General features: G+C 47.5%; 1 protein-coding gene across 6 annotated transcripts in view; it reads right to left on the reverse strand.

The window, feature by feature from the left end:
- PITPNM2 (phosphatidylinositol transfer protein membrane associated 2) overlaps positions 1-25,105 on the reverse strand; it is a 156,084-nt gene that overhangs the window by 120,754 nt on the left and 10,225 nt on the right. Inside the window, exon 1 of one of the 6 annotated variants that reach the window (XM_043441787.1) lies at positions 7,122-7,499. The exons of the other annotated variants lie outside the window; for them this stretch is intronic. The gene's annotated coding sequence lies outside the window, so the exon portion shown is untranslated. Of the gene's footprint in view, positions 1-7,121; positions 7,500-25,105 lie in introns of those variants that run through there. 6 annotated transcript variants of the gene reach the window in all.

Consider the following 25,105-nt stretch of genomic DNA (forward strand, 5'->3'; position numbering starts at 1 on the left):
TTTCTGACAAAAGAAAGCATTTAAAATCCAAAAATTGAATGCAGGGTCAACTTAAACAGCCAGGCAGCTCCTGGGGGGACAGAGCTCTAGGGGCAGGGGGGCAAAACCACACTGAAATAAAGTAGCAAGATGCTGCAGGAGGACTTGGCTTTCCTCCCATGACCACTCACACAAAAGGCTAAAAGCCAATCAGCCTGCTCCCTTAAGGGGGATGAAATATCAAAAGAGCACACAATTCCAGGCTGAGACTTGCTGCACGTGTGTTCCATGCACGCCTGTAGCTGTGGTCTAGGGGGACGTGGGGGGAAGTTCTGGAACTAAATGATGTGCGGTGTGTTGCTGTTTACCAGGAACAAAGGCATTTTATTCCTTTGAGCTCCCCACCCCCAGTGTTATTGAAGTATAATCGACAAATAAAATCGTGATATACTTCAAGTGTACAGCCATAAAAAGAATGAAATAAAGCCATTTGCAGCAACATGGAGGACCTAGAGATAATCATACTAAGTGAAGTAAATCAGATAGAGAAAGACAGATATCATATGACATTGCTTACATGTGGAATCTAAAAAGATGATACAAATGAACTTACGAAATAGAACCACAGATATAGAAAATAAGTTTAGGATTACCAAAGGGGAAAGGTGGGGTGGCACAAATTAGGAGTTTGGGATTAGCATATAAACACTGAAAGGGAAAGTCACTCAGTTGTGTCCGACTATTTGCAACCCCATGGATCCCCTGTCCATGGAATTCTCGAAGGCAGAATACTGGAGGGGGTAGCCATTCCTTTCTCCAGGGGGTCTTCTCAATCCAGGAATCGAACTGGGGTCTCCTGCATTGCAGGCAGATTCTTTACCAGCTGAGCTACCAGGGAAGCCCAGCATATACACACTACTATATATAAAAGGGATGAATAACAGGGACCTACTATGTAGCACAGGGAACTAAAGTCAATATCTTGTAAAAATCTACAATGGAAAAGAATCTGAAAAAGAATATATATGTATATGTACAACTGAATCATCTTGCTATACACCTGAAACCAAGATAACATTGTAAATCAACCATACTTCAATTAAAAAAAATAATAAAGTGTACAGTATGATGATCTGATAGACGTATGCACCATGAAAGGATTCTCACCATTGAGTTTATTATTCTATCACCATGTTGGTTTTATTGTTGTTTTGTGGTGAGAACACTTAAGTCCTACTCTTTTAGCAAATCTCCCTTATACAATACTACAGTGTTATCAATTGTAGTCATCATGTTATACATTAGCTCCTCTTCTTTCAGTTTTAAATCTGAATCTTCAATATGCCTCTTCGATGACTTGGAAAATTGCAAGAGGGTGAAAAAAAGAAAGAAAAAAACCCATCCTTTGAGAACAGAAGTCAGAATTGCTTTCCTGAAAAATTTTCGGATCCCTAAATGTTTTAGTCGGTGGATATGAATTAGTAAGTGAATCTGTTTCTCCACACAGCTGCTATTAATAGAATATCAGTCTCTCTTCATCCCCACTAAATAAATGTCAAACAAACACTTAAAGAATACTGGTTTGATGGGGTGCCAAATGACTAGCTTGCCCAGACGTCCACATGTCTAAAGCTGGCCCTGGTTGAAAGTGTAAGTTCCAAACGAGTGGGTAGCATGGCTGGAGTTAAACACTGTTGTTTCCATCCCCCGTTGACATGGAGACCAGGGGAGGCAGGTGGCTGAAGAATGGGCAGAGAGGGATGGATGCAAACAGCACTGGTACCCAAGCAAGTTGTCCAAGTTGCTGATAACAGGCAGGGGCCATCCAGCTTTTGATTCCATCTGAAGGTATGGCTCCTGATTTTCTGATTTATTAACATATAATTCACATGCCACAAAATTCACCCATTTTTTAAAAAAATTCATGTGGGAATCTTATTTCCCCAAACAGGGATTGAACCTTCATTGCCTGCATTGGAAGGCAGATTCTTAACCACTGGACCATCAGGGAAGTCCCATGACCCTTCTAAGGGGTACAATTTAGCAGCATTTAGTACATTTACAAAGTTGTGTGATTATCACCTCTCTCTAATTCTGGAACATCTTCATCACACACCCCCAACATCACCCCCCGTCAAGGAAATCCCACATCAATTAGTAGTCACTTGGCAAATCCCTTCCCTCCAGGCCCTGGCCAGTGCCATCTGCTTTCTGTCTGTACAGATTTGTCTACTGTGGACATTTCACATAAATTGGATCATACAGTCAGTACGTGGCCTTTTATGTTGGACTGCTTCTACTTCGAATCATGTTTTCAAGGCTCATCCACATCGTGGCATGTGTCAGTACTTCATTCTTTTTTTGAGGCTGATCAGCATGGCATTGTGTGGATTGACTCTGTTTGGTTTATCCATTCATTTGTGAATGGACACTTGGGTTGTTTCCACTCTGGGGCTATTATGAATTATGCTGCTGAGAACATTCATGTACAAGTTTTTGTGTAGACATATGCTCTTGATTCTTTTAGGTACATAGCTAGGAGTTCCTGGTTTTTAATAAAATAATTTAAAATGAGTAATACATTCTGAAAAGATTTCTAAAAAAGGCATGAGAGTCAGTTTCTCTTGTCCCTGTCCCCTGGCACCTGGTTCTTCTCCCCAGGGTCAGGTTAACTCTCTCTGAGAGGCCCAGACACAACTCACAGCCTGCTGCACTTCACAGTCATCTGGCAGGAGGAGACAACTAGATGAGGCTGGAATCAGCTTAGTGATGCTTCGCAGAGGGCACAGGACCCGGTCTGAGTCCGATCTCTGCCGTCTGTCGGCAGCCCATCCCGGGAATCGGCTTAGCGCCCTGGATGGACAGGTTTTGACATCCAGCTCTGCCATCTCTAGGCCCTGTGGCCTCAAGCCAGATGCTTAACTCGTCTGGACTTGGCTTCCTTATCTGTGGAAGAGTGCCGACACTAGGACTTCACTACTGGTCCAGTGGTTGAGGCTCCCTGCTCTTAATGCAGGGGGCCTGGGTTTGAACCCTGGGAAAGCAACTAGATCTCACATGCTGCAATTAAAGGAAAAAAAAGATGCCGTATGCCACCACTAAGACCCAGAGCGGCCAAATAAATAAATAAGAAATGAAATAAGTATTTTTTAAAAATAAAGAGTGCTAACACTACTGCCTCGTTCAGGAAGGCAAGTGCTCAGCACCGAGTCTGGCACACGTAGGCACCCCGTGTTTGCTGCCGCTGTACTTACTACCACAACTACTTACTACACCATGACCGACCCCATCCTTGGTCTCCCCATCTGGAAAACGGCAGTCGACACCTCCCACACACGGTTTTGTGGACTGCAGGAGACCCCAGGGTGGGCCACCGTTGCTGAGCAGCGGGAGCTCCGGGAGAGTCAGGATGGCCACGCTGCATCCCCACATCCCCAGGTCCTGCTCCGGAACCACCCCAAGGAGAGGCCAGGTGTCCCCACTCAGCACCCTCGGCCCTGAATTCTCCACCTCGCCACCCACAAGTACAGAGAAAGACCCTGCTTCCTGGACCCCCAGCCCTGGGGGGCAAGGAGGGGTGATGGCTGGGCTTCTTATTTCTTGTCCCTTTCCAGTCACCACCCACCACCCCTTTTTGGATCCTTCTCTCTGCTTTCTCAACACACTCAACTCTGAACCTGAACTTCTCTCTGAAGCCCAGGCGTGGAGGCAGCAGGGAAACCCTCAGAGACCTTCAAAGTGAAGGGGCCTCAAGTGAGGAAGGATGCATTAGCGGGGCCATTAGGACACTGTTAGGGGCAATCTGCTCCCAGCTGGCAGGAGGCGAAACCAAGCCTGCAGAACAAACCCGGGCCTGGGAGGGCAGAGCGGGGAGAGGAGCTGAACAGGGCTGCCTCGGGTGTGCAAAAGTTCACGGGGGAAAACACCCAACACACACACACACACACACACACACGCTTAACAGAAAGGAGAAATTCTTAGCCTGCAGCAGTTGGTAGCATTATGTAAAATCCCAAGCCCACAAAAATATCATTTGGATGATAAAAAGTTAAATTTAGCTAAGTACAGAGTGACTAATACTACGAGGGAGGGGCAGCGCCCCCAGTTGCCTGGAGCTGATACAGCTGGCTCTTAGAAACTTTTGACAAGTAACCAGGGCCTGGTGCGGCCCAGAATAACAGATTATGTAATAAGAGGCGCAGCCATTAGCAGTACAGAGCAGACGGCAGGCGCTGCGGCCGCCTGGAGGCAGGGGACCACGGGGGTCTGACTGCAGCTTCTCCCATGGTACCCGGCCTCTGCGAGCCCGGGAGATCCGGGTGCATCCGAGAGCAGGGATGCGTTAGCGTGAGTGGATCCACCTGCCTCTTTGGCAAAGAGCTTTTCCCAGAGTGGCTGTGCTGGATGGTTACCTTGGTGGCCCCTCGTGGGCCAGGGCCCTGGGAAGTCCCTATTCTTTGAATCCAGCCTGGCCCCATGTCCTGTATTGACCAACAGAACTTGGGAGAACTGGGGAGACAGGGAGTTACCCTGGAACAAAGCCTTAAGGAAGGACTGGCTGAGACTCACTGAAGGCAGAGACTCCAGCAGATGTTAGCACGGTGTCCACAACAGCACTAGTAACAACAGAAGGCAGGCCACCCTGTCAACAGGTGGGTGGATGAGCAAAATGGGATCTATACAAAGGAATAGTATACAGCCCTCAAAAGGAAGGACATCCCATCACATACAACAACATGGATGAGCCTCAAGGACATTATGCTGAGTGAGATCAACCAGACAAACAGGACAAATACTCTCTGATTCCATTTATATAAGGCACCCATAAGAGTCAAGTCCAGAGAGATGGAAAGTAGAAGGGTGGCTGCCAGGTGCTGGGGGAAGGAGGACAGGCAGTTAAGTGTTTAATGGGGATAAATTTTCAGTTTTGCAAGGTGGAAAGGATTCTGTGGATGGTGAAGATGGTTGCAATGATGTGAATCCACATAATGCCACAGATCTGTACACTTAAAAATGGTTAAAGTGTGCCCCTAAAACTAACACCATGTTGTTGTTTTTAAATTAATTTATATTGGCGTCTAATTGCTTTACAACGTTGTATTAGTTTCTACTGCATAGCAAAGTGAATCAGCTGTATGTTTACAAATATTCCCTCTTTTTCTGGTCTTAATTCCCATTTAGGCCACCAGAGAGCACTGAATAGAGATCCCGGTTCTATACAGTCTCATATCTATTTTATACATCGTGTATATAAGTGTATGTGTGTATCAATCCCAACTATGCTTCAATTAAAGCAATGGTTAAAGTGATACATTTTACACTATATGCATTTCACTACAATTTTTTAAAAATTAGGTTGTTTTTTTTTTTTAAAAGAAGAGGATGGAGGAGAAGGAGGAGGCATGGATATGTCTGTTTGTCCCCTGGGGGAGTGGGCAGCCATCATGCAAGAAGTCCAACCAGCTGGAGATCACTGAGCCTATCCAGCCACGGGGAGGGGTCACTCAGAGAGGAACCGGTGCCTCAACTGATACAGCCAAGAGCCTACACCCACCCACCAGCCACGGGAGCTGGGTCACGGTGGGAATGCACCTTCCACTCGCGTCAAGCCATCCCAGCTGACATCAGAGGAGCAGAGGTGAGCCGTCCCCAGCAAGCCCTGCCCGAACTGCCACGCCATCAACAAATAGATGGTGCTTTCAGCCACTAGGTTGGGGGAGTCCTCTGTTGCCGCAGCAGAACACCGACACAGCAGTCAGCCCTCTAATGGGTTCGGGGGAAATTTCTGTTATGAAGCTCCTTCACGCTCTCACATATGAGTCACTAAGAGAAGTCAGGGCTTGAATGAGTCTGAGGAAAAGACTGATTTTCCACTCCCCAAATCCCAGTGGAACAAACGCTGAAATCAAGCCCTGTACTAAGATTCAAACAGCTGCTGGGAAGGCTGGGGGATTTCTCCAAGGATCCAACGGACTAATCAGGCCATCCATCAGCTGATCAATTCAACATTCTTTTTAAAAGTCATTCTTTTTAAGCCATAAAAAGAATGACTTCGAATGGTCCTGCCCAGAGCAGGGGTTTGTACAGTGTGGACAGAGATATTGGTGGAATTCCCTGTGGGGGGTGGGGGGTGGGTAGTGATCCCAGGTGTGGGGGTTGAGAACAGAGTTCTAGCTGACTGACTCTGGGCAAGTCAGTTCCCCTCACTGGGCCTCAGTTTCCCCAGCTGTACAGTGAGAAGATTGATGTCTAAAAGGCCTTTCCAGGTATGGAGCAAAGGGACTCCTCCTACACTGTTGGTGGGAATGCAGATTGGTACAACCACTATGGGGAACAGTATGGAGGTTCCTTAAGAAATTAAAAATAGAGTTACCATATGATTCAGCAGTTCCACTCCTGGGCATATATCCAGAGGAAGCCATAATTTTAAAAGATACATGCCCTCCAACATTCACTGCAGTGCTACTACAGTAGCCAAGACGTGGAAGCAACCTAAATGTCCATCAACAGAGGAATGGATAAAGAAGATGTTGTTTATTTGATACAATGGAATATTACTCAGCCATAAAAAGAATGAAATAATGCCATTTGCAACTACACAGACGGACCTAGAGATTATCATACTAAGTGAAGTAAGTCAGACAGAAAAAAACGAATATCACATGATATCACTCATGTGTGGAATCTAATTATTTAAAAAAATGACATAAATGAACTTATTTACAAAACATAAGTAGACTCACAGACTTCAAAAACAAACTTATGGTCACCAAAGGGGAAACATGACGGGGAGGGATAAATTAGGAGAGTGGGATTAACATACACACAGTACTAAATATCAGACAGATAACTAACAAAGACCTAGTGTATGGCACAGGGAACTCTACTCAACACTCTGCAATCACCTGTGAGGGAAAAGAATGTGAAAAAGAATGAATACAAGTGTACACAAATATAACTGAACCACTTTGCTGTCCACCTGAAACTCACAGAACATTGTAAATCAACTATATTCCAATCATTTTTCTTTAATTAATAAAAGACCTCTCCATTTGGCTCCAACATTCTGCAACACTGCAGTTTTGGCAGAAGGGAAAGCAACACTGAAACAGAATCCAAAACACTGAACAAAGTCCAATTACCTGTGTCTAGTATGCAGGTAGACACACACCCTGGAGTCTTCACCTCTGTCCCCTGGGAGCCGAAGCACTCATCTCTGCGTCCTTTGTGAATTTGTTTGTTCCTTCCACAACATTCCCTGTGGAAATCCGGCTTGATCCAATTTCCTCTTCTGAATTACACCTGAGCTCCCTGGATTCTTAGTGGGGCTGTGTGATTAGTTCTGTGAATAGAGGGGTGTATACCACTCCCCCACTCCCAGGCCTGGCCCCTAAGACACCTCACATGATCCTCTATGCTGAGACTCCTAATTGAAGACAATCTACATGCAAATGAGTTGGAAAAAAAAAAAAAACTTAGCTGTGGACTTCCTAGTAGGCAAAGCAAAGAGGGCAACAGGCTGACCACAGAGCTCTGCTAACCGAAAAACATACTGCTCATGATAAGAATCTCTGTCTTGGCCAAGAGCTCTGAGAGAAAGGCTCTCCAGGGTCTCTGGGTGAGGGAATTGGTTTCTGGGCAGGAGGGAGCAAGAGACCAGGCTTGTCCTGAAATCTGTCCCCTCCACAGCAGAGGGCCAGCTTTGGTGGTCCCCCTGTGGCCTGACTGGTGCGTTACTGCACGGAGTGTAATTCTTCATCCTTGTTAACGTCAATACCGCAGCAGCATGATAAATACGGAAAATATTTACATACCCGTACCACGGATGGGTTGTTTAGACCATCTGGCTACAGGATGCGGTAAGTATTGTCAAACACATGGCCTGTCTATAAAGGCTGTGCCTCAGCCCTGGGGGAGGCCAGGCTCCGGGGTTCAGGTGGCTTCCCTGGGCCATATCCCCACCATACACTGGACCATGGGGAACCCGAGAGACCAACTCACGTCTCGGCAGGCCTGGACCCACTATCAGCCTCAGGCGCCTGCCAGTTGTGAGCAGAGCCTTCAAGCCAGTTGTGAGCAGAGCCTTCAAACTCCCCTCTTCTGCTGCCTCTGGGTAAGCACATTTGATAACCTCCTGACACTTCTTTATCAAGGAACTCTTCAGGACTCAAGTGATTCAGACAAGACTCACTTGGCAAGGACTTCCCAGGTGGTCCAGTGGTGAAGAATCTGCCTGCCAAGGCAGGGGCCACAGGTTTGATCCCTGGCCCTGGAAGATCCCCCATGCCTGGGGGCAACTGAGCCCAAGCACCACAACTACTGAGCCTGTGCTTTAGAACCCAGTCACAACTGCTGAGCCCACATGCTGCCACTACGGAAGCCCGCTTACCGGAGAGCCCGCGCTCCGCAAGAGAGGGCACCGCAGTGAGCAGCCCGCCTACCAAAACTGGAGAGCAGTCCCCACCCTCTGCTACTGGAGGAAGCACGCTGGAGCAGCGAAGACCCCAGCATGGTCAAAAGTAAATCAATCAATCAATCCTTCAAAAAAGAAAAAAGAAACTCCCTCAGCAAGACCGCCCCGATTCCACAGCCACCCTGGGAATGTCTCCAGGGAGCTCACGGGACTGTGGGGAATTCTCAAGAGGCAAACAGCACACTTCACTGGTGTCTGAAGCAGCTTCTGCCTGAGTTTTGTCTCGCCAGAGACGCAGGAGACCAGGACGAAGTACCACCGCTCCTGAAGGGTGGACAACAGTGAGCTTGCCTCAGGGAGAGGTTCTTCTGCTGAGTTCTGAGATCAGGCTGAATAATAGAGGTTTTCTTTCTCCCTAGGTGGACGTTAATTTTTTTCCCCTTTTCCTTCTTTTAAATTTCGGGTGTGGGGCGGGTTGCTTTATTAATTTTAGTAAAAGCCAAAAAGTTCCCTTCGGAGCTCGTTTTCAAAGTAGCAATTTTCTCAATGGGACGCACGCGTTTGCCGCCCACGGGAGGAGCCGTGTCAGCCTGGCAGTCACAGCGCCCCGTGAACACCTTCCTGACAACCGTGAGTCAAATGGAAACTCACCGCAGGTGGCTGCGTGCTCAGCAGCCTGGCCCGACACACTGACAAGGGCTTTTGGCGGGGCACGCCTGGAGGGAAGGTTGGCCGTGTTTCCGTCCACTATGAACTCACAGCTTTAGAGTCTTTTTTTTTCCACTAATTTTTTGATGTAGACCATTTAAAAAATCTTTCTCGAATTTGTTATAATATTGCTTCTGTTTTATATTTTGGGTTTTGGGCCACAAGGCATGTGGGATTTTAGCTCCTGGAACAGGGACAGAACCTGAATCCCCTATATTGGAAGGTGAAGTCTTAATCACTGGACCACCAAGAAGTATCTACTCCCTCTTTTTTTTCCATTTTAAGCTTTTTATTTTGTATTGGAGTATAGCCAGTTGACAATGTTGTGACAGTTTCAGGGGAACAATGAAGGGACTGAGCCATACATATACACGTATCCATTCTCCCCCAAGCTCTCCTCCCATCCAGGCTGCCACATAACATTGAGCAGAGTTCCCTGTGCTATACAGAAGGTCCTTGTTGGTCATTCACTTAAAATATAGTAGTGTGGACTGGTCTGTCCCAAACTTCCTAACTATCCATTCCCCCTCATCCTTTCCCCCAGCAACCATAAGTTTGTTCTCTAAGTCTGTGAATCTCTTTCCATTTTGTAAGTTCATTTGTATCATTTCTTTTTAGATTCCACATATAATGGATATCATATATTTCTCCTTCTCTGTCTGACCTACTTCACTCCTTAGAGTCTTCTTATAACGAACACCCTCGAAGATTTAAAATGCACCAACCAGAGCGTTCAGGGCCTTGGGTAGCACACAGACTGGGTTCAAGTGCCAGCTGGCCACCTTGCCTCCTGGGTTCTGGATTTTTGACTGTGAAATGAGGGTTAGTGACATAGCTAGAAGCTGCTTCCTGCTCTGATAGTCATGAGCTGGTTCTGTAGTGACTGGGCAAGTAGGGGACTCTGTGGCCATGGAATCAATCGAGTGTCACAGTCTTTCCAAGGACTGGCACTCTGTCCGTGCAACCAGGGTGAGGACCACAACCCCACATGTGGACAGATGTAAAAAGTCAGAGCCTGAGGCCAGACACGGCCTGAGGCTCAGGGGTTTGCTACTGTGTCCCAGGGGAGCAAGCCCATGTGCACATTCCACACCCTCTAAGAGCAGAGACCAGCAGGCCAGGCGGCTTGATGATACAGATTTGGGACAACAGTTCTCACTGGTAACACACCAAGCACCCCAGTGAGGCCGGGTGTCTGTGCAGAAGGCTCAGTGCATCTCTAGGAGGCATTTCCGATCCCTCGAGCCCCAGCAGAGATGTCCGCTCAGAGCCACCAAGGAGTTTCAGACTCCTGTTCCACTCACTGGCTTGCTGACAGAGCTGGGCAAAGGCTCTTTCAGCAAAGTGAGCTGCTGGGGACACGGACAGACGGTGACAAAGACCACACCCAAGTCGCTGCTTGCTTCATTCTCACTGGACTCAACAAACATCCAGGGATGGAACTTCCCTGGTGGTCCAGTGGTTAAGACTCTGTGCCTCCACTGCAGGGGGCACAGATTCGATCCCTGGTGCCTGAAGTTCCGCATGTTGCAGAATGTGGCCAAAAAAACCCCGAAGCATTTAACAGCAAGCCAGCAACAGGTTTCTTTTGTTTAAACGAGAAAATATAAGATGGCCAAGGGTGGGCCCAGCACCTCAGGACAGAGCGTGGCCTAGGGGGAGTGGGTTAGCCCCAGGCCTCCCAAGTCAGAGTGAGGATCTTTTCGGGACGGAGGAGTCCAGGCCGGCCCAATCTGAGCTCCTATGTCTCCAGCCCTCAAGGCCTCCTGCCCCGGCTCCCACACCCCAGCAGACAGGCCAGCACGAGGCACCACCAGGACCCCTCCAGTTCAAGGTGAAATGAGAACTGCATGGTCAATGGAGCAAGCCTACTAAAACCTCTGTTTATTCTCTTTCTATTCTTAGATTAGATCTTTTCCTATTTCTTAGTGTCCTTTAGTTCATGAGAAGATGGCTACGAGGAATTATAGCTTTCCTCTGTGTGTGGTTAATTATTGATAACATAAATTGTAACATTTTTAAGCATTTTTAAGTGTTCAACAGCATTAAGCACATTCCCAGTGTTGTGCAACTAGCACCACCACCCATTTCCAGAACTTTCTCACCCCCCCCAAACAGAAACCCTATAATCATTCAACATTAACTCCCCAGGTCCCCTTTCCCCCAACCCCAGGTAATGTCCGTGAATGGTACCTCTTTAAAAATAATGTTTTTACTTGGCAACATTATCTTGTAATTTTTTTTAATATTTATTTGTTTATTTGTCTGCATCGGGTCTTAGTTGTGGCATGCAAGGTCTTTCGTTGCAGCACATGGACTCTTCGAGTTGTGGCACACAGGCTTAGTTGCCCCACGGTATGTGGGATCCTAGTTCCCCGACCAGGGGGTCGAATCCTCATCCCATGCACTGCAAATCAGAGTCTTAACCACTGAACCACCAGCAAAGTCCCTTATATTGTAATTTTAAAGCTCCTGGTACTTCTCAGCTACTTGATGATAGATGAGTCGACAGAGGAGGGGCCTGGACAGCTTCTGTCCCCCACCCCCACCAGGAAGGAACCTTACAGGCCACAGTCTGTCTGGAGGAATCACAGGCTCCCCACCCTGCTGTGCTTGAGTGGACATCTAATGGGAGCCGGCTGGCCAGGAACTCTGCTAGACTTGCCCTTTGCGGTAGAAAGGCTCTCACCCAATTTTCTCCAGATTTTCATTTTACTTAAAAGCTCTTCCTTGCTTGGGGTTTTGAGGTTAAAAACCACTGTCTCTTGCTCCCACACAGTAAGTAGGAATGTCAATTGGCCCTACCTTTAAGGAGAGCAATTGAGCAGTAGTACAGAAAATAAAAGGCAAACACTCCTTGACCTAGTATTTCTACTTTGGGGAAATTTATTCTGCAGATTTGAAAGCCTATTTGCATCAAAACCTACGAACCAGGAGACTCACAGAGGCAGTTTGCTCTTCCTTGGTTACAATGCAAAACTCCACGGATGGGGAGTTGGTTTAAGAAACGATGATGCATTCAGTAGCCAAATAATGAGTCCGTTGTTAAAAAGCTCCAGGCATGGGACTTCCCTGGTGGTCCAGTGGTTAAGACCCTGTGCTTCCAGTGCAGACGGCAGTTCCATTCCGGTCGGGGAACAATAGTCTTGCATGATGCAAGGGTGAGGCCAAAAAATAGAAGGGGAAAAAAAGGCCCGGACAGCCTAAATGAACCAACAGAGGATCACCTCCAGATGTCTAAATTGTTAAGTCAAAACAGCAGGTGCATAGGAAGGCAGCCATTTGTGGTTTTCTGAAGTAATATATACTCATATATGCAGAGCATCTTTCTGAAAGATACACACACCGGGAGACTACAGACAGGAAGCAAAGAAGACTTAGGTTTACCTCTCAGCCCTTCGACATTGGGTACCAAGTACTGAATATACTGTATTACCTATCTAAACAATATTTTTCATACCAAGTATGGTCTTTATTATTTTGTTATTGGACTACTTTATTGTAACCTATGAATTTGTAAGTTCTATAAATCAAGGAATGTACCTAATTTATCTTCTTTCTTCTCCTAGTTTTTCATGTTTAAGATGCACACAGCATAATGACTTGATCTAGTTTATCTTTAACACCTTGCCAATGTCTGGTATAACATCAAGTACAACTTTTTGTGTGTTTCAGTAATTTTTTGAAGACATGAAAGAATGACTGAGTAAACAATGAGTGAAGAAAAGTAGTGGAGGGGCCTCCCTGGTGGTCCAAGGGGTAAGACTTTGCCTTCCACTGCAGGGGAGTGGGGTTGGGGAGCTTAGATCCCACATGTCTCAAGGCCAACAAAATCAAAACATAAAACACAAGAAATATTGTAACAAACTCAATAAAGACTTTAAAAAATGGTCCACATCCAAAAAATTTAAAAAAAAAAAAAACATACTCCAATATAAAATTTTAAAAATGAAAAAAGAACTTATTTCAAAAAAAAAAAGGACTGGAAAACTAAATCATATTCTTTAAATACTTGAAAACCATGAGTCTTGAGTTGCCAGGGAAGGAAGAGATTGAGGGGAGGCAGGAACTGACTGACTGTGGCGATTTAGGTAGAAAAATCAGACTTGGTAATTTCAAAGGAAGATAAACATCACTGACAGGGCAGTAACATTGATGTTAAAAGTTTAACTGGGGACTTCTCTGGTGGTCCAGAAGCTAAGAGTCCGAGCTCGCAATGCAGGGTGCCAGGGTTTGATCCCCCATCAGGGAACTAGACTGACCCCATGTGCTACAAATAAGACTTGGCAAAGTCAAATACATAAATAAATATTTTTAAAAAAAAACATTTAATTGAAAAAAAAAAAAACGTTTACTTGAACAAGAGTTTTTAAATTTTTAATTTTAATAACTATTTTAGATTTTTTTGTTAAAAAGTCAACATTTAATGTTTCTTTTGGAACAGCAGAATGCAAAAAAAAGTAAGTAGTCCAAACGATTTTAAAATACTTTTTTTTTGGAAACCACATTATATCTACCTTTTAATCCTGTGAACCACATATTTCTAAAGAATTGGAAAGTATATCAAAAAACCATCCCTCTCCGGTGAGCTGGTTCCCAGGTTTGAGAGCTCTCCAGGGATCAGTGCATACATACCAAGCTTGGGAGCACCTGCCTGTGATCCTCCATGATCCAGTCTGCAGGCCAGCAGCAACCCTGACCATTGAGAAGTGGGCTGACCAGCAGAGCAAGGGCCCTAGGCTTCAAGGAACAAGCTTCCACAAAGCCCGAGGCCCTCAGTCCTTGGAAAGTTATACTGGCCCCCTTGGCCGCTCATACAAACAACTGTGGCTTAAATAAGGCAAAACATTAACAGTGGCAAAACCACACTGAGGAGAGGAAAGGAAAAGAAACAGGGAGGAGGGAAGGCTACCTTAAAAGGAATTGAGAGCGCCGGGGGTTCAGTCAGAGGGCCGCCTGGTAGGCGTGCCCCCATCCAGCTCTTCCAAAGCCCCCCAGGACAGCCAGGTTCGTGACACCCAAACTTCATGTGCATCTTGGTAGCTCCGGCCAGTCAGATGACTCACCCATCCCTGAAAGACTGAGTTATACCGAGGGCTCGCTGTTTATTCAGAGAGACGAGAAATGCCTTGGAGAAAGAGGAGGATCATCACCAGGGAAATGTGAAGGATGCCTCAGTCCCCAACAAACTGGTTCATTCAGTGTCCTTGAGCTGGTTTATTTTATTTTATTCATTTATTTATGGTTGTGCTGGATCTTCATTGCTGTGCACGGGCTTTCTCCAGTTGCAGCAAGCGGGGGTTACTCTTCGTTGCAGTGCTCAGGCTTCTCATTGCAGTGGCTTCTCTTGTTATGGAGCACGGGTTCTAAAGCGTGGGCTTCAGTAGCTGTGGTACACGGGCTTAGCTGCTCCACAGCATGTGGAATATTCCTGGACCAGGGATTGAACCGGTGTCCCCTGCGTTGGCAGAATTCTTAACCATTAGGCCACTAGGGAAGACATCATCTTTTTTTTTTTTTTTTTTTTACTTGGCCACCATACCATCTTATTACTTCTAAATATTGTACCTACTTTGAACCCCTAAACTGTATCCATCTCAAAACATCAATTTTGCAACCTTGTTTCTCAGTGTTCTGTTCCGCATCTTTCCGAGCCCATAGCACTGGCTTCACTCTGAAATGATGATTTTTAGTGAGAGAGGTTCTTGCCTGTCTTGCAACTAACATTAAGGGAATTCCTCCTAGAGCAACGTTTTTTTTTAAATGCTTGGCCCCCAGATCTCTTTTGGACACATTCTCCAGTAGCATTCCGCATTTCTTAAACACAACTTGGAAAATGCTGTAGAGTGTTTCACTCTTAAGGATTAAGTTGCTACTGATTAGAGATGCTCTTTGTCATGCTGAAATCTATTCCTACCCTTTAATTGTTATGTTTTTAAGAGCAATGGGTGTTGAACTTGATCAAATGCTTTTCTGACATCGACTGAAAGCATTTAAATTCTTTTTCTTCCTCTTCTTTTTTTTCTCCTTTTGGTAGATTTCCTCATCTTTCATCATCTGCTTATAACTTAAAGTCTGGTCCACGACCCAATGTACTGACCCCTGTGCCAGGGGCCAGACTAGGGCAGCAAATACCTCTTGCATATAGAGGAAAGTGGGGGGTACAGAACATGGAGAACACACACACACAGCTGAACAGCACGCTAGCATCTGTGAATTCATGTATCACACAAAAGTCACAGTGAGAACCCAAGGAACCACACGAGTCAAGTGACTCATGGAGGGCTTCCTGTAGGAGGTGACAGAGGGAATTTAGAGACAGGCTGGAAATGACGGCATCTGGATTTGAGTCTTGCCCCCCATGAAGCCCAGGAGCATGATTTCCTGGCCTCTAATTTTGTCAGCAATAAAACAGAAATAATCATAGACCACGAGACCTTCAGAGGCATCCAGATTAGCCTCCTTCATTTGCAAACACTAGAGGCAGAGGATCAAAGGGAAGTGATTTGTTCAAGATCATCGAGCCATGCCTACTGTTTATCTTGGTTCCAAGGGGAAGGGGAAAGAAACAAAGACAACTTGGAGATCTTGGGCAGAAAGGAAGCAGAGAACACCCGGTGTGTCGTGACTCTTCCCCTGTAATAAACATTATTGTTGTCACCTTGAAAGCGGGCTGAGTCAGGAGGCGGCCCATGTGCTGGACTCAGGGTGCAGAGGCCAGCGGTCAGAGGAGCCTGGCCGGAAAGAGAGGAAGATCCTGGAGCCACCCCTGCAGCAGCCCCAGGTCTCCTGCATCAACACACTTGTGCAGATGTACATGGATGGCTTCCCAGTCACTCATTCACTCCCCTATTCATTCAGCAAGTACGGAGACCATACTGAAGCGTGTCCCCCAAGTTCATGTCCTCCTTGGAACCTCAAAACTTGAACTTATGTGGAAATATGATCTTCACAGATGTAATTAGGTGAAGTCAAACTGGGTTGGGGGCAGGGGCCTGGATCCAGGATGACTGATATCTTTTTTTTTTCTGGCTGCCCTTGATCTTCATTGCTATGCGGGCTTTCTCTGGTTGTGGTGAGCATGGGCTACTTTTCGTTGCCATATGCAGGCTTCTCATTGCAGTTGTTTCTCTGTTGTAGCGCACAGGCTCTAGGGCGTGAGGGCTCAGCATGTGGGATCTTCCCAGACCAGGGATCAAACCTGTGCCCCCTGCATTGGCAGGTGGATTCTTAACTCCTGGACCACCAGGGAAGTCCCTGATTGGTGTTCTTATACAAAGAGGAGAAGAGATAGAGAAATAGATGCACACAGAGGGGAAATAACCACATGAAGACAGAGCCAGAGATGGCAGGGAGGGGGGATACATCTATAGGCCAAGGAGAGCTGAGGATGGCCAGCCACCACCATGAGCGAGGGATGTGTAAGACTCTCCCCTCAAGCCTCCAGGAGGAAGCAATCCTAAATTTGGACGTGTGGTCTCCCGAACCAAGAAAGAATAACTCCTCTTGTTTTAAGACACCCAGTTTGTGGTGCTTGGTTACACAGCCCCAGGAGCCCCAGAGCTTGCCCCATGGAACCTGATGCTGGGAGGGAGAAAGGGTGTTTGGTTGGAATCCTTCAAACCACATTATCCCCATCAGCAGGCTGGTCCTCCCAGCCACCATGCCACCCATAGCCTGTGACCGAGCATCCAGCCTCCCTGGGCCAGACACAGAAAACCAAGTGCTCCTTAAGCTGTGAGGCCCCAGGTACCATTCAACACACTTCGCACACATTGTCCTCTAAACGTCATAAGCATGTGCTCAGTCGCTCAGCTGTGTCCGACTCTGTGACCCTATAGACTGTAGCCCGCCAGGCTCTCCCGTCCTTGGCATTCTCCAGGCAAGAATACTTGCCTGTGAGTCACCATTTCCTTCTCCGGGGGATCTTCCTGACCCAGGGATCGAACCCACGTCTCCTAACTGGCAGGCAGATTCTTTAAAGCCCACTTTAAAAGTCAGTTTCAGCCAAAAGGCAGGTGAGGACACAGTAAATCTAAGAGAGCAGTCCATGGCAGAACCATACTCCAAATCTAGACTGTCTGCACTGAGGGCGGGGGTGGGGGTGGGGGTGGGGGGAATATGTTCTTTTGCACACCCACTTCCCGGCTCCCCCAGGGCTGTAGCACCTGCCCCTGGCAGGCCTGTCTCCCACTCATTTGCAGCTGTGGGGACCCCAGGCAGTTGGCATCTGGTCTTTGAAAAGGTATTTATCTTTCCACTCCCTGAGAGCAGGCGAGAGCCATAAAAGGCCATGCCCAACGTCAGGTGCACAAGCGTTTTGTAGAGACAGATGTCGTTCACACACGGCGACCAGGCCTCGTCACTAATGGACAGGGATGCCTCCCCCAGGAGTATGAGAGCCTGGGATGCAGACTCACTGCTGGCTGCAGGGCCTTGGCCAGGCCACAGGTGTTGACATCTCCTAGTGTCTGGCCCAGCCCAGGTACCCCACAAGCAAAGACAAGATGTGATCCGTGACAAGGCCCACTTGAGGTTCTAGCACAAGCCTGAGACTTCTGTTTGGGTACCATCTTAATTTTCTTTTGGCCATGGGGCATGTGGGATCTTAGTTCTCTGACTAGGGATGTAACCCGTGCAGCGGACGCATAAAATCTTAACCACTGAACTGCCAGGGAAGTCCTCCATTTTAATCATTTTTAAGTGCACAATTCAGTGGCATTGAGAATATTTCCACCATTGTGCAATCACCATGGTTATTTCCATTTTCATCACCTCAAACAGCTCTGTCCCCTCTAACTCCCACCCCCAGCTCCCAGTAAGCACTGTTCTGTTTTTTGCCTCTGAATTTGCTATTCTCGGCACCTCATACAAGTGGAATCACACAATATTGTCCTTTTGTGTCTGGCTTCTTTCTCTTAGCATCATGTTTTCAAGGTTCATTCATGTGGTAGACTGTGTCAGTGCTTCATTCCTTTTTTTGGCCACATAGTATTCCATCGTATGGCTATACCACCCCATTTCTTTTATCCATTCATCAGCTGACGCACTGGGTTGGTTTTAGCTTCTGGCTATTGTGAATAATGCTGCTAAGAACATGGGTGTATAAGTACCTGTTTGATTCCCTGCTTTCAATGCTTTGGAGTAGAATAACTCAGGAGTAGAATTCTAGTAACATTGTTTTGTATGGGTAGACCACATTCTATTAGCCCATTTATCAGTTGGTAACCAGACAGAGGAACCAGAGATCAAATCGCCAACATCCGCTGGATCGCCAATGATCCGCTGGATCATCAAGAAAGCAAGAAAGTTACAGAAAAATGTCTACTTCTGCTTTATTGACTACACCAAAGCCTTTGACTATGTGGATCACAACAAACTGAAAAATTCTCAAAGAGATGGGGATACCAAACCACCTCACCTGCCTCCTGAGAAATCTGTATGCAGGTCAAGAAGCAACAGTTAGAACTGAACATGGATCAACAGATTGGTTTCAAATTGGGAAAGGAGTAGGTCAAGGCTGTATATTGTCACCCTGCTTGTTTAACTTATATGCAGAGCACATCATGAGAAATGCTGGGCTGGATGAAGCACAAGCTGGAATCAAGATTGCTGGGAGAAATATCAATAACCTCAGATATGAAGATGACACCACCCTTATGGCAGAAAGTGAAGAAAAACTAAAGAGCCTCTTGATGAAAGTCAAAGAGGAGAGTGAAAAAGTTGGCTTAAAACTCAACATTCAGAAAACTAGGATTGTGGCATCCGGTCCCATCACTTCATGGCAAATAGATGGGGAAACAGTGGAAACAGTGACAGACTATTTTTGGGGGGCTCCAAAATCACGGCAGATTGTGACTGCAGCCATGAAATTAAAAGACACTTGCTCCTTGGAAGAAAAGCTATGACCAATCTAGACAGCATATTAAAAAGCAGAGACATTACTTTGCCAACAAAGGTCCATCTAGTCAAGGCTACGGTTTTCCCAGTAGTCATGTATGGATGTGAGAGTTGGACTATAAAGAAAGCTGAGCACCGAAGAATTGATGCTTTTGAACTGTGGTGTTGGAGAAGGCTCTTGAGAGTCCCTTAGATTGCAAGGAGATCCAATCAGTCCATCTTAAAGGAAATCAGTCCTGAATATTCATTGAAAGGACTGATGCTGAAGCTGAAACTCCAATACTTTGGCCAACTGATGTGAAGAACTGACTCACTGGAAAAGACCTTGATGTTGGGAAAGATTGAAGGTGGGAGAAGGGGGTGACAGAGGATGAGATGGTTGGATGGCATCACTGACTCAATGGACATGAGTCTGAGCAAGCTCTGGGAGCTGGTAAAGGACAGGGAGGCCTGGCGTGCTGCTGTCCATGGGGTCGCAGAGTCAGACACAACTGAGTGACTGAACTGAACTGAACCTGGTGTTGCTGCTTTCCTTTTTTCTCTTTGGCCACGCCACTCGTGGGATCTTAGTTCCCTGACTAGGGATGGAACCCAAGCTCTTGGCAGTGGAAGTGTGGAATCCAAACACCGGATCACTAGGGAATTCCCAATAACTCTGTGTTTAATCTCTTAAAGAACCACCAAACTGCTTTCCACAGCAGCTGCACCATTCTACATCCCACCAGCAGGGAACGAGGATTCCCATTTTTCCACTTCCTCATCAACACTTGTTATTTTCCACTTTGGGATACTAGTCAAGCCTGAGACGTCAGAAGAAGGGAAGAGAGAAGTGTGCCCGGGGCCCTGGACATGGCCTGCTGGCATCCGCGCACTTTCAGCCTGCTGTCTCTGCAGGGCTGCGTGGGTGCGGGCTGGAGAGTCGAGAGAATTCAGTTCTAGTTCCAGCACCAGTGCTTGTGGCTGTGCGACGCTGGACACAGACTTGAACCACTGTGAGCCTTAGTCATGTCCTCTGTGGGAACTGAGCTAACGCCCCAAGTGTCACTTCCTACAGGAGGTGGGGCTGTGAATCTATAAGAGCAACCGAAGGAAGAGTATTTTCAGAAACTCTACAGGGGGACACAGAGGTGGTAGAAAGAGGGGGGCGGGGCTAACCTCCCTTAATAGATGCTTATAATCGTGTGTGGAGAGGACTAGAATACGTTCCCCTTCCACCTCCTCTTTTTCTGCCATTCAAAAAAGTTTTCTCTTTTAATTAATTAATTAAGTCTTGGCTGCTCTGGGTCTTTGGGGCTGCACGCAGGCTTTCTCTAGTTGTGGCGAGCGGGAGATACTCTCTAGCTGCGGTGCTTGGGCTTCTCATTCCAGTGGCTCCTCTTGTTTTGGAGCTTGAGGGCTTCAGTAGTTGCTGCATGGAGGCTCTAGAGCACAGGCTCAGCAGCCGTGGCACATGGGCTTTGTTGCCCCTCGGCAAGTGGGATCTTCCTGGACCAGGGACTGAACCTCCATCTCCTGCATTGGCTGGCGGACCCTTCACCATTGGACCACCAGGGAAGTCCTCTTTCTCTGCCTTTGAATGGAGAAGCCAAAATATGGGGAAAAGTAGAAAGACTAAGAGTAGAAAGAATTCTAGATGACCGACTGAGGGCAAACTTGTATCAGAATGATTACTGGACACACACACACACACTGACAGCTCTTGAGTCACATCATGGATTCAAAGTTTACCTGAATCTCTTACGTCATCAGATCGAGAGAAGCACATAGACAGCAGGAATTAGCAACCCAAGGTTTCAGGGGAGGAAATGAAGGCCCAGGGAAGTGGGGTCACACACAGCCCAGCCCAACTGGGGCCTCTGGACACTAGTGCAGCTCAGCCAAAGCACAAGACAGCCGTGGACACTGAGCTCCATGCGGGGCCCGGGCCAGTCTTCCAAAGCAGCAGCAGCATCTCTCTGCCTGTGTCTGCCTGTCTCTCTCTCACACACACACCCAGTGACTGAGGTCTCCAACGAGCAGCCCAGGCTACATTCCAGGAAAGAAACAGGACCTTTCTTCCTCTCACCAGCAGGAAAAGCACACAGCCTCGTGGGCCCCCAGCCGGCATCTCCATAGTGACAGAATCACAGAGGCTGTGGGGCTAAAAATAAAGCTTCCACTTTCTGAAACCCCCGTCTGCTCAGCTCCAGCTGCACGAGGGCTTGGTGGTGCTCCGTGGCCAACATCTAAACAGCGAAGAGGGGCCCTCTGCCCTGAGGATGGGGGACAGCACACCCGGGACACCAGGAACGAAAGACCATCTGTGCTCCCACAAAAGAGTTCCCAAAGGTTGTCACCCACGGGCTCCCGGACAGAGGGGCTCCATATGGGTCATGCCAGCAAGCAAAAGGTACCCCAGCCTCCATGCACAAATGTCCCCCCACACACACAAGCAACCTGTTCATGGTAGCTCTTGGGAGGCACCTCTTAAGCCTTGAAAGTAAGAAGTGTTCTTTTTCCAGAAGTACCAAGGGTTTGCAAGTTTTCCCACTTTAAAAAAAAAAAAAGATTTTCAAAATGCTTAGCTCCCCAGGCAGGCTCTCAAAAACCTACTTCACTGCAAAAATGGGTGCAGTGTATGGTAAATGGTCTAAAACAGCTATTTAGCCAAGGGCTTCCCTGGTGGCTCACAGGGCTTCCCTGATAGCTCAGTTGGTTAAAAAAAAAAAAAATCTGCCTGCAATGCAGGAGACCCCAGTTTGATTCCTGAGTCGGCAAAATCCAAAATCTGCTGGAGAAGGGATAAGCTACTCACTCCAGTATTCTTGGGCTTCCCTTGTGGCTCAGCTGGTAAAGAATCCGCTTGCAATGTGGGAGACCTGGGTTTGATCCCTGGGTTGGGAAGACCCCCTGGAGAAAGGAAAGCTACCCACTCCAGTATTCTGGCCTGGAGAATTCCACAGACTGTAGAGTCTACCGGGTCGCAAAGAGTCAGACACTACTGAGCAACTTTCACTTTCACTTTCCCTGGTGGCTCACGGTGAAGAATCCACCTGTCAATGCAAGAGACATGGGTCTGGAAGATCCCCTGGAGAAGGAAATGGCAACCCACTCTAGTATTCTTGCCTGGGAAGTCCCATGGACAGAGGAGCCTGGCAGGCTACAGTCCATGGGGTCAAGAAGAGTTGGATGTGACTGAGCACGCACACACTGATGGATTTTTTTCAGAGCCAGGTTGCCTGGATTTGAATGTATCAGCCATGCACCCTTGGGGTAGCCAGCTTTTTGCTCTGGGTCTCAGTTTTCTCATCTGCACAATGGGGTTAACTGCAGGGTGCCATTGAGGACCAGGCATAGACTAGGTACTTCAAGAGCTCAGTTATTCAGCTGCCTGGGGGTCCTGTTCTTGGTGGGTCAGCCTGAGAACCCACTAGCAAGTGGACATTCCAACTGAGAGCAGCTTTTCAAGGGGCCAGCTGGAAACTCCCCACCTTAGCCAGCACTTTGCACACACTGAAACCCCGCCCTGCCAACTCTCCATCTACATGACCTTCTCCAAATCAACCCTCAGCCTCGGCTTATCTTCTAAATAATCTATAACATGGATCACAACGAATGATTCCCAGTATGATTATTAACTATATTACGGCTCATTTTAAACGGCCTTAAAATTCTTAAATAGTGCACAATGAATGCAACTCCTCATTAGTCACGCAGCCCTGAGTTAATAATTAAGCAGCCTTAATTGGTGGATGTGGAAAGGCACGGCGCGGCTTCCTAGGCACCGCTGCACACGGAACCGGCCCAGCCCCATAATGGATTTCCTAAGTCAGCTCACAGAGCTAATTCACATCGAAAGTTAATTAGCCTAATGAAGGCAAGTGCGACTTAGTGACTTCCAGCCTGATTCTGCTCTGACTCAGCCACCCCAGGAGGCTGCCAATGCCATCTTCCTGGCTTCGATTTCCTGGAGCTCCAAGGAAGGGGCCCTGGGGACAGTGCTTCGGGGAACCATGTGTTCCTGGCTCCCCAACTGCTATCAGCTGGGAGTCAGCGAGCGCTCAGAAGACCACAGAGAGGCAGGATGCACCTCCTTGTGGAGTTCGTTCTGGAATCTCTGCAAGGAAGGGAACCTTGCAGCAAGTGGAAGTCACAGGTGAGCCCCAGCGAGGTGGAGGGCCAGGCACCACCAACCTTCATAACCTATGACTGGTGAAGACCAGGGTTATCCCTTCTCCCTGACCAGGAATATAGCAGCTCACATGTGCAGGGCAGCTGACAATCCACAAAACTACCCTCTCATTCAGACTCTCACTGTGTCCTCCCCTGGGAGGGAGCATTGCTAGATGGATAGAGAAACCAAGGCCCAGAAAGGCGTGATCATCAAAGGCCACTCATCTTGGAAATGGCACAACTCTTGCCTCCCAGACCCCTAGGCCCTCCTAGTCCAGCTGTCTTTCACTGTTCCTCATTCATGGGCAAGCCAAAGTCAACATCTCGCTGGCCCAGAAACAGCCCAAGTGTCCATCAACAGAAAAACAAAAGGTGGTCCATCTGTATACAGTGGAATATTACTTGGCCAAGAGAAGAAGGAAATTCTGACACAAGCTACAAGGCAGGTGAATCTGAAGGACATTATGCTCAGTGAAACAAACCAGACCACAAAAGGACAAATACTGTATGATTCCACTTATTCAAGGCACCCAGAGAAAATTCACAGAAACAGAAGGCAGAATGGTGGGTGCCAAGGGCTGGAGGGAAGAGAAAGTTGTCGTTTAACGGGGACAGAGTTTCAGTTTGGGAAGAGGAAGAAGTTCTGGACAGGGATGGGGGTGATGGTTGCACAATAGGGTGAATGTACTTAATGCCACAGGACTGTTTGCTGAAAAATGGTCATGGTGGTAAATTTGACATTATGTGTATTTTACCACTCACACACACAAAAATGAAGTACTGATACCTGCTACAGCATGGGTAAACCTTGAAAACATGTTACATGAAAGAAGCCAAACACCAAAGGTCACAGAGTGTAAGATTCCACGCACTGGGTGGCCAAAAAGTTTGCTTGGATTTTTCCGTAACATCATATGGAAAAAAACCAAGTGGATTTTTTTTGGTCCAACCTAATATTTGAAATAATCAGAATAGGTAAATCTATTGAAGCAGAAAATAGAAGAGTGATGTCCACAAGCCAGGGGAGGAGAGAGAAGGGAGGATGACTGCTGATGGGAGTGGGGTCTCTTTTGGGGTGGGTGAGAATGCTCTAGAATGAGACAGAGGTGGTGGTCACACAGCACTGCGAACATAGGGTGTGACACTGAATTGCACATTTAGAAATGGTCAGTTCTCTGTTACATGAATTCCACTACAAATTTTTAAAGAAGGCCAGGAAAGAAAATCCCCCATTCTCTCCTTCTGCACCCATCTGCCTTCCCCTCTCCTGCAACCACACTCTCACCCAGAGCCCTCATTCTCTGCCGGGCATGAGTCCAGCGGCCCTTCCTGGCCCTTCCGTGCGCTGCACACCCTGGAACCTCCATTTCCCCTCTGCGTCCAGCCTGAGCATAGTCAGAGGCTTGGAATCCTCCTGAGTGCGTGTCCTTCCGAGCAGGCTGGATTCTAGGGAGAGAGCAAGAGAAGTCTGGAAGGCAGCCTCCTGGGAGAGCAAATGGGCCAGACCACCTTCCCCAAGTTTCCTCCCATCAGAGGCTTCGTTAAACCCTCTTCTTGGACTTCTCTGCTGGTCCAGGGGTTAAGAATCCTCCTGCCAATGTAGGGGGCATGGGTTCCACCCCTGGTCTGGGAAGATCCCACGGGCCTCATGGCAACTGAGCCCAGGTTCTGCAACTACTGAGCCCGAGCACCTAGAGACTGAGCTCCACAACAAGAGAAGCCACCGCAGTGAGAAGCTGGCGTGCAGCAACAAAGATCCAGCACAGCCCCAAGTAAAAACGAATTAATTAATAATAAAAATCCTCTTCCAAGTTCAGAACCAGGCAAGGTGCTCCAGGAAGCCAAAAAGGCATACCTCGGCCCTGCCCTGGGGAGCAGCGTCCCTGGCTGGGACGCCTGGACCCTAGGAGCCACCTGGAGAGGATGGAAGTCCTAGAGTGGCCTACACAGTGT

This window comes from Cervus canadensis, chromosome 1 (genome assembly GCF_019320065.1).
Source record: "Cervus canadensis isolate Bull #8, Minnesota chromosome 1, ASM1932006v1, whole genome shotgun sequence".
NCBI classification, from domain to species: Eukaryota; Metazoa; Chordata; class Mammalia; order Artiodactyla; family Cervidae; genus Cervus; species Cervus canadensis.